We start from the raw sequence: 9,330 nt of genomic DNA, 5'->3' as shown, positions 1-9,330 counted from the left end.
ATTCACTGACATCGCCAAAATTGTAAAGTAATAGCGATAATGTACCCGGACCTCTCCCAGCCAATAATGGACTCCAGCTAACTTTGCACTCCAAATGTACCCGGCTTTACCCGGCCTCACCTCGTACATTATGCCGTGCAAAGTTTGCTTTAGTCCATTAGTGACCGGGAGGAGGTACATTATTGCTCACATATTAGACTGTTTGTTTTTCTGGCAACAAAGTTTGCACGGTGACCCCTGATTTTGTATTCTTTATTTGGTAAAAGAATCATGGTTGAAAGTTTTAATGAGGCAATTTTGAGCAAAACTCTAAGTGTTTCATTTCCGAGGCTCGAACTACCTTCACACCCTATCTTTCTTTTCGGTTAAGGTGAGGTTGCACCCTTCGCTACTTCTTTGAAAATATAATGCTGTCCTTGAAAATCTAAACTTATCAACAGAAAAACGAGTTTTTTACAATGATAATTTCTTAAATGCTCTTGTTTCAAAGGAAAACTATTTTTCAAGTGCTCGTGTGCATATTTGGAATCTCTTTAGTCGGGTGACGAAGATTTAGAGTTAATAATATTAATTCATATAAGGTAATGACGTCTGCCAGCAGCTTGGCCGACAACCACTTTTAATGGTGATATACATAACGCCAAGTAAATGCTGCCATGGTGTCCACTTTTTAAAAATCGGAGTTTGTTGAAGCTCTTGCCAGAAAAGCCACATGTCATCTAGACATATCGCGACCGTGGCCATACATTCCAGTAAGGATTAACTGGCAATGTGCAACGGATCGGAAGGTTATATCGGGTTGTTAAATTGTCACTAGTTACAGCAACTTAAGGAGTCTGAAAGTATGGCTATTCTCTATCTGATTGGCTGTTTGGAAATAATTTAGTGAGAACACTGAGTTTCAGCCGAAAAACGGACTGAAAGGTTTCCGAGACGCTGCTGCTATAGCTCTACGTCAATCGCAGAAATTTCCATCCATTGGTATTGTCTACTGATAGACGGAGCAAACTTAGAAGTAGAAAGTTTTATGATAAATAAAATGAGAAACAAAAATTAAACCGTAACAGACGATTTAATTGGACTATACAGGTGTAAATTAGTTGAGGTCAACACCAGATATAGAACCACGGGACAAATTGTGCGTACGCGGTAAATTCCAGGTTGTGTTCAGTTCACCAGAGGCTATCATGACGAGAGAGTGGCGGAGATTACTCAGTAGCGATGTCATAAGGGATACAATTATCGAAAAGGCAATTGATTATATGTGAACCACATTTTTGGCATATCCTGTGCACTGTTGTCAATGATTTTATGTTGAAAACTCCTAGTTGCCCCTAGATTATACCATGGATGTATTTTTTACATCCATGATTATACGTAGGCCGTTGGAATTGCAAATTAAATTCACCTGAACAGAACCAGGTTCGGTCTTGACTTCATTCGTGTCATTTCAAAACAGTCTTGCGGGTGTTCGCCTGCAAAGCATGTTTTCCTTTGCAGTTGATTTTGGCCGTTTTGAATCGGGAAACATGACAGACGGTGACGTCATTCGGGGCATACGTTTCGTACGATGTGTCACGTCACATTAGGCAAAATACCGTTGCGGGATTTTATGTCTGACTCCAGGGCATCAAGTTTTGCTCTTCCACCATACAACTCATGACGTTGTCGTAGCATTTTTTACAAAGGCGGCCCCGCTGTGATGTCCAGACGTCAGTTCCACTGTAAAGAGTTGCTTCAGTTTCTCGGCGATATCGATCGTTTTCGAAAAGATCGACCTTTTCTTCCGAGAGTCTACTGTCTCCCCGTGTCCCCGCAGACTGCACATTGTGCTGCGCTCAGCGAGAAATACGCCATGGAGTTTTTTATAGGCGTCAATTGAGCCACACAGGCAGCTGTATCTACATGTAAGTTTCTTCTCCGACATGATATGCGGCTAGCACTACACACACGTGTCGTTTTGTTCATTTGCCTAGTAGAGCGATTATGCAATGTCGCCGCTGCCGATGCAGTTGATTGACATTGTTGTCTTGACTACCGCGTACTCATTATGCACGTAAACAGCCCACGTGAACAATATTCAAATTACACTACCATGATTTAGGGACTGGACATAAGTTACAGGGGGTGGGGGTGGGCCGGTGTTTTTCGAAAAACCGCTGCATCAAAAATAGTGACCCTCCAAAAGTTCATGCACAAAAATTAGTGACCCTCCCCCTTATCCGTGCATGAAAATAAGTGACCCTCCCCTGTTACTCAATACCCCCAAAAAAAACCCGCAATGTGTTCAAGACCTCCTTCTGACTTGCTATACTTTTGAAGTCCCCTCCCAAAAGGAAGGCAAAATGTGGCCGATATAACGCTTTGTCCAAAAAATAGCAAATCATAAGTGTGTGATAATTCATGTAAATGTACTTTGCTTGAAGTGGCAGGTAAAAAGTGCATGTATGTACAAAAAACGTAATTTTTAGATTTCATCAATAATGTTGATTCACTATGCATGGCAGCCTATGATGAAACTATGAATATTTTTTTCCAATACAAAACTAGGTAAATCTGTGCATTTATATACACCTATTTATTAGTATTAATGTTCATGATTAGACTAGAGTGGTTTCAAGTCAATGGTTGTGCAAGAAATTTGATTTTGGAATTTCACTGAAATGTCCATTCACTATGCATGGCAGCCTATGATGAAACTATGAATATTTTTTTCCCAATACAAAACTAGGTGAATCTGTGCATTTATGTACACCTAATTATTGGTATTAATGTTCATGATTAGACTAGAGTGGTTTCAAGTCAATGGTTGTGCAAGAAATTTGATTTTGGAATTTCATTGAAATGTCCATTCACTATGCATGGCAGCCTATGATGAAACTATGAATATTTTTTTTCCAATACAAAACTAGGTAAGTCTGTGCATTTATGTACACCTTATTATTAGTATTAATGTTCATGATTAGACTAGAGTGGTTTCAAGTCAATGGTTGTGCAAGAAATTGATTTTGGAATTTCACTGAAATGTCCATTCACTATACATGGCAGCCTATGATGAAACTATGAATACCTTTTTCCAATACAAAACTAGGTAAATCTGTGCATTTATGTACACCTAATTATTGGTATTAATGTTCATGATTAGACTAGAGTGGTTTCAAGTCCATGATTGTGCAAGAAATTTGATTTTGGAATTTCACTGAAACGTCCATTCACTATGCATGGCAGCCTATGATCAAACTATTTTTTTTTTCCAATACAAAACTAGGTAAATCTGTGCATTAATGTACACCTAATTATTGGTATTAATGTTCATGATTAGACTAGAGTGGTTTCAAGTCAATGGTTGTGCAAGAAATTTGATTTTGGAATTTCACCGAATGTTGATTCACTATACATTGTAGGCTATGAGGAAACTACAAATAACTCGTAGGTTATCTGATTCTAAACTGTTATTCAAAAGTTGTTCGACCTGAAGCTTGCAGTTGTTATTGATGACATTTTGCACTATTCTGAATAGTTTGTATTCTGTCAATGTCCTCAAAAAATGAAAAATGTACATACAGCTTCATGAACATTTGACACTGACCTATACCATATGGATTGTCAATGGGAGAATGATATCAAATAAGTGATCTCCCAAATTGTTCTTGAAAGCATCATTATAGGGGACAGTTTATATGTACAATAGAGGAGTTGGATAAGTAGAAATCATGACAACTTAAATCAATGTGGCTGCTTGGATCATCAATACATTGTTTATTATACCCTGAAACTTGCGCCCGAAGTGCGCGCCGAAAATGGAAACGATAGAAAATGAAAGTTCCAGGAGGCATTTTTTCTTTTTTCAGTATTCCATATTCTTTAATACGTGCACATGCAATTTCAGCTTTGATGCATAAAAAAAGGTGACCCTCCCCCATAGGCTTGCACAAAATTTTATGACCCTTCAAAAATGCTTGCGTGAAAAATGGTGACCCACCCCAAAATATACCAGCCCACCCCCACCCCCTATAATTTGTGTCCAGTCCCTATACATATTTGAGAAATATGTGAAGTCAGTTGTGGGCGGTACTTTTTTCTTCGAGTTTGCCGCGGCCAAGTACAGTGTGCCTTCAGTCGTGTAAAGGGTCGTAGGTAGCAGTGCGTTGGAGCGCCCGCACGCGACGGAATCTTTCAGTCTAATAGACCCCCCCCCCCTAGATCGTGTTTTTTAAAGCGCCACCACACAACTGTATGTCACCAGTAAATAGCCAATCAGATAATCGGTTACTACGAATGTAGTATCGGTCTTTCCCCACTTTTTTCTCGGTGTTACATTTACAAGTATTCGTGGTCGCTGTTTACATTTCATGCAACTGAAATCTACTGCTGAAAACACTGATGTGTTCAAAACGTCAAAACAAAGGCCCAGCCGCCAGCGCGTCTTACCGCAAGACATTCTCTGCTGTCGATGTCGCTCAACTTGTCAGGTGGAAACATCAACCCGCCAAACTCAAAAGATCGTGGCGCGAAATAGAAAAGTTCTACCCGCCGAAGCAAATCTGTTAAACCACGCCTCCAATTTTGACCACAAAAATTCACGAGCAATCCATTTCTAAGACGTTGTTCAGACATTGTGGTCCTGTCAACTGGCGCGGCCGGCGGCTATTCTGTTGTTCATATCTTTGGGAAATTGTAAAATTGTGAGATGATGAACAGGATTTACCCGAACAGAACATCGACACGCCGCGGGAGAAACAACTAGAAGCTTGGCTCGAAAACATGGACTAGGACTTTGTGAAATATGCAAGAACTGGAAATCAAAGAACCGGATTTTGTTTGGGTGTTGTTCAGAGAAAAATTCACATATTCATCACATTAGCAATATACTCATCGGTGAATTTTTCATAGACTACAAGCGTCATTTTTTCACAGTCCATTCCTCAACTGACCATCGGCTTCTCACACCTCGTGCGACGGCACTGGTTGAGACATTTTCTGCACTATCGCCATATTCGTCGATTTGTTTTTCTTTGAGAGATATCTAACGCACACGATACAAAGCGTTGCAATACATTTCGTAACCCACGATCACTGAAACGGAATTTTTCGCCACCTCTCTGAATGACGAGAAAATCGCCCGTAACTTTATCCCCACCACGCAGTAAGACTTCCATGCATGACAATCAAATCATGTAAGGCCGCGTTCAAAAAAAATGTTGAGGGGGGGGGGACTGGACGAATTCAGGGGGGATTCGAAACTTTTTGGGGTAGTCGAGGGGGGACTTGAAAGTTTTGTTCTTCCTATAGGGGGACCTGAAAATATTGTGACTCCCAACATTTTGATGTCATCCAATGGTTCTAATGTTAGTAATAATTAAACAAAATCTAGAACTGTTTGTCGCATTTTATGTCTTTAATCTCGAAAAAATCTAAAAATGTATGAATGCCATTAAATTTTCGTAAAACAAGTTGGCCTTGTAATGGGGCAGGAGCTGCAACTGTTGATAACTTGTGCAATATTTCTATGCAATGTGTCAAACAGTTTCTTGGTGTCTCTCTACAGCGTGCTGAAAAACACAATATTCAGTTTGTCAACAAAGCCCGTTTGTCTAAATATTGGTGATAATTGAATGATGCAAATGCACGGTACACATAGGCTGTGTTAGCAAGCTGAACACTGGACAGTTCAAAATGCTGTAGGGAGTAGAACAAGAACGCAGTTGTATAAACTGAACAAAATATTGTCAAAATAAAACGTTGATACAACTACTGCCCTGCTACCACATATTGGCAGTGACAGTGACACATATATAGCTCTGACTCTGATGTAGTTTAAGAAGATTTCGGTCATAGGACACTAAATTGACAGTGAAACATACATCTACTTGTACACAAGATCCAGCCAGAGAGCAACACATAGAAGACCAGGGGACTAACAGTTACCATGGATTTTTGAATTCTGGCATATGAGAACAATCAAATATTAGAGAAAAAAGATGGGGTCACCATACTTGATCTTATACAAATGTACCATGAAAAGTCGGGTTTTCTAAAATCACTTAAAATCAATTCATTTCAAGTTCATGCAGTGAATGAAATTTTCACATCTCATCGTACAATAACACAAAGACACAAAGTAACACTTTGAACAGTAAAGACTCTAATTTAAATGGAAAAATGTGTGACTAAATGGAATCATTTATTTTTTATCAAATTTGCCATTATTACACCCAAAATTTCTGAGATTAAAACATTAATTTCGTGGAATATTTTAACCATCCAGTATTGCCAATTTTGTAAAACATTTATAAGTGGCATCTAAGTTGTACATGTTTTGTTCTTTTGAAAAATAAATTTCGGTAGGTCACTGTGCTCATTTTTTTACAATTTGGTTGAACGTAGCCAGGAATACACAATTTTCATACTCTCTCATGATTGTCATTTTGTGTGCTTTTCAGCTGCTGCCATCGACCTGGCCAGAGTTGGATAAACTCAAGTCGGCTTTGGCTGAGAAATCCAAAAAGTCCACTGATGCAAGCGTATTTAAAAATGAATCAATTTAAGAACTTGCCCTAGGTTATTATATGGCTCTACAACCTGCTGATAAGAGGTAGTGTTGAACATCTGCATGCAGAACGACACATTACATGTTTATTTTTACTCTGCGTGCATTCCTAATAAATATGCAGCTATATGGTAATTTGAGGGGGGACTTGAAAATTTTTCAGGGTGTTAAGGGGGGAACTTGAAAATTTTTTAGGGTACTGAGGGGGGATCTAAAAAACAATAAGATTTCAATCGCGATTCCTCCAGCCCCCCCCCCCCCTCCCCATTTTTTTTGAACGCGGCCTAACTCGGGCAAGATTGCCTTCCCACTCCTAAATCTCCCTTTGAGACATTAGGGTGTCACAGTACGAAGGTAAACCAGAGACTTGGTTCAAGTCAGTTAATTTTCAAAAAATAAAATAATTTGTACAAGTTCCTCGTGTAAAATTTGATAGCGATCGAACGCGTTTTTATTTAGTCTGTGCAGCTATATTGATTTAGTTTGTGCCGGGTAAAACTCCCCTGAATCGCGTTCACCCCACTCAACGCGTTCACGTATAATGCTACTCACACATTTCACATGAAAACAGAACACAAATCATTGCATTCCAAGCGTTCACCCAACTCACACGTTCACAAATCACGCACTTGAACCAAGTCTAGTAAACAAGTAAGCAAATCGAGAGAAAAGCTGTGCACAAACACGCTTCAAAGTAAAGTGTGCGGTGGTCGGCGTTCGGAAGGTAGGCGTGGTTTTATCTTTGAGTGTAACGCGTGCCCTGATTGTTCCGCCTAATTCCAAAACGCGTGGTTAGTGAACTATGTGCTTTGAGTGAATGAAAGGTTTGCTAAATATGGTATGGTATTCTGTAGAGACGAAATCAGGCTCCAACTATTAAATGGTACATAAGTGTCAAACTCCTAACCTTTGCATGGGTTTTCCCCCGCAGCATTATTGTGTATCTTAAAAGAACTCGTCACAAAATTTAATCGTTCAAAACACCCATGACATCGTTAGGAAAAAAACTTTAGGATGAAAAAAGTCAAACAAGTCTAGTGATCCTGTTCATTTGCCTCTTGTCGCATTGATCATCGTCGGTCTAGTCACAGGAGTCCGGGTTTCAATCTACCGGGTGTAAGTTTTTAGCGAAATGGTTTAGAAACAGAACACAGAACACCCGTTCATCTCCTGTGTTGACGGTTTTCATGACAGCCTGTGCATTGTCCAAAATTTTCTCTTTCCATGAAATTCCATGGTAAATATCGTACGGTTTACCAGTGCTTTTGTGTGTGTGTGGGGGGGGGGGGGGGGAACAATCATAGAAATCTATTTCAGAGCGACAGCAATTCCAGGGAGATGAGACGATATGAAATAAAAAGGGACTTACAGCACAGTAAGGGCAAGAAAAGATAAAACAGTAGAACGCGCACGCCACATGCTCATTTCGTGTTGCGATTCGCCAGAATAAGTCATGTGACGAGAAAATAGATACATCTCTTTCTCACTGGCCTGGGAAAAGTGACGTCAGAGGGTATTTTTAAAGTTTCCCAATGGAAATAGTCATTGGAAATGTGCCCGGTCACTTGACCATACGCTTTCTGTTGTCTACAGATCATCTGAAACAACCGCGGGTGACTAGAACCTGTTTCGCTCCCGCATGAGCGACGAGCCTAAACTAAAATAGCAAGATTTTCCATTCTAAGCGCGTAGGAATTTAAATTGGAGAACCCATTGACTACAAAGATACAAGTGCATATAAAGACGTTACGTGGTATGCTCAGGACATTTCCTCAAGTTTTGTATCTCAGGTACTCAGAGATAATTTTGACATGAAAATTTAGATTATCGCTTTCTGTTATAGTTTCCTACATGTTTAAATTTATCATGTTCGTACATTCGGAATCATTTTATAGACTGAGTGTTGAATTTCGAAATTCCTTGGCCCTTTCCTTTGTGATTGGATATTAAATGTTAATTATACAGCAATATGATCTGTTTTATACTTCCAATAATATCAGCCTTTTTTGTTTTTGTAATCAATCTGAACTATAAATCAAGTCTTGAAAAACTTTCCTGCCTTTGCTAAGTATATCCATAAGACCTCGGACTGAACCGTGTGATATACCTTGAAGATGCACGGAATCACAGACCCTAAATAGTGTCTTTGATAGAATGTATTAGTTGGTTGATTATCATTCACAGTGGCAGAGCGTCGTTATCCATGTTCACGCTAGTCGAAAACGACACTATCCCTCTACACACTGTAATTTTCTTCTTCTGTTTCGACCTGCGCTCTTCAGATTGTAATTTCCTTCTTCAGATTTGACATGCGCTCGTTATTTGTCAGTTCCTTTATCTGTTTTGACCTGCGCCCTTCAGATTGTAATTTCCTTATGGAAAGCATTCATACCTCAGTTGTTCTTTTCTTTACTGGGACTTTGAGGTATATTGCATCAATGTACCTGTTGTTTTTCCGGGATAATCGACCAGAAGTGTTTGCGATGAAAGGATCGCTTACTTTGCCTTAATTATGCCAAAGCATCTTTTAGTGGTATTCTATGTCAGCCTCCAAAAATATTAAAACTTAAAACAGGACAAACTTCCGACATTGGCTAGATAAAGGCATTCAGTGTCATTTGTGTTTATACATGTAATTACTTCACTTTTCTAAATGTATGTGAACTACATGTAAGGCCGTAAATATTTTTAAGAAGAGAACAGCTTATCTTTGTAAATCGCTTCCAAATATACTTAAAGACTAGGGAATGTCTGTTGTTTACCCAAATCTGTTAGGAATG

At 39.3% G+C, this 9,330-nt stretch overlaps 1 long non-coding RNA gene across 1 annotated transcript in view; it reads right to left on the bottom strand.

Moving 5' to 3' along the window:
* The window catches only part of LOC139139231 (uncharacterized), a 63,396-nt gene that overhangs the window by 37,032 nt on the left and 17,034 nt on the right, over positions 1-9,330 (bottom strand). The gene's annotated exons all lie outside the window — the stretch shown is intronic.

This window comes from Ptychodera flava, chromosome 8, assembly GCF_041260155.1.
Source record: "Ptychodera flava strain L36383 chromosome 8, AS_Pfla_20210202, whole genome shotgun sequence".
NCBI classification, from domain to species: Eukaryota; Metazoa; Hemichordata; class Enteropneusta; family Ptychoderidae; genus Ptychodera; species Ptychodera flava.
Note: the sequence above shows the minus strand (reverse complement) of the source record. Positions and strands in the feature narration are given on the sequence as shown.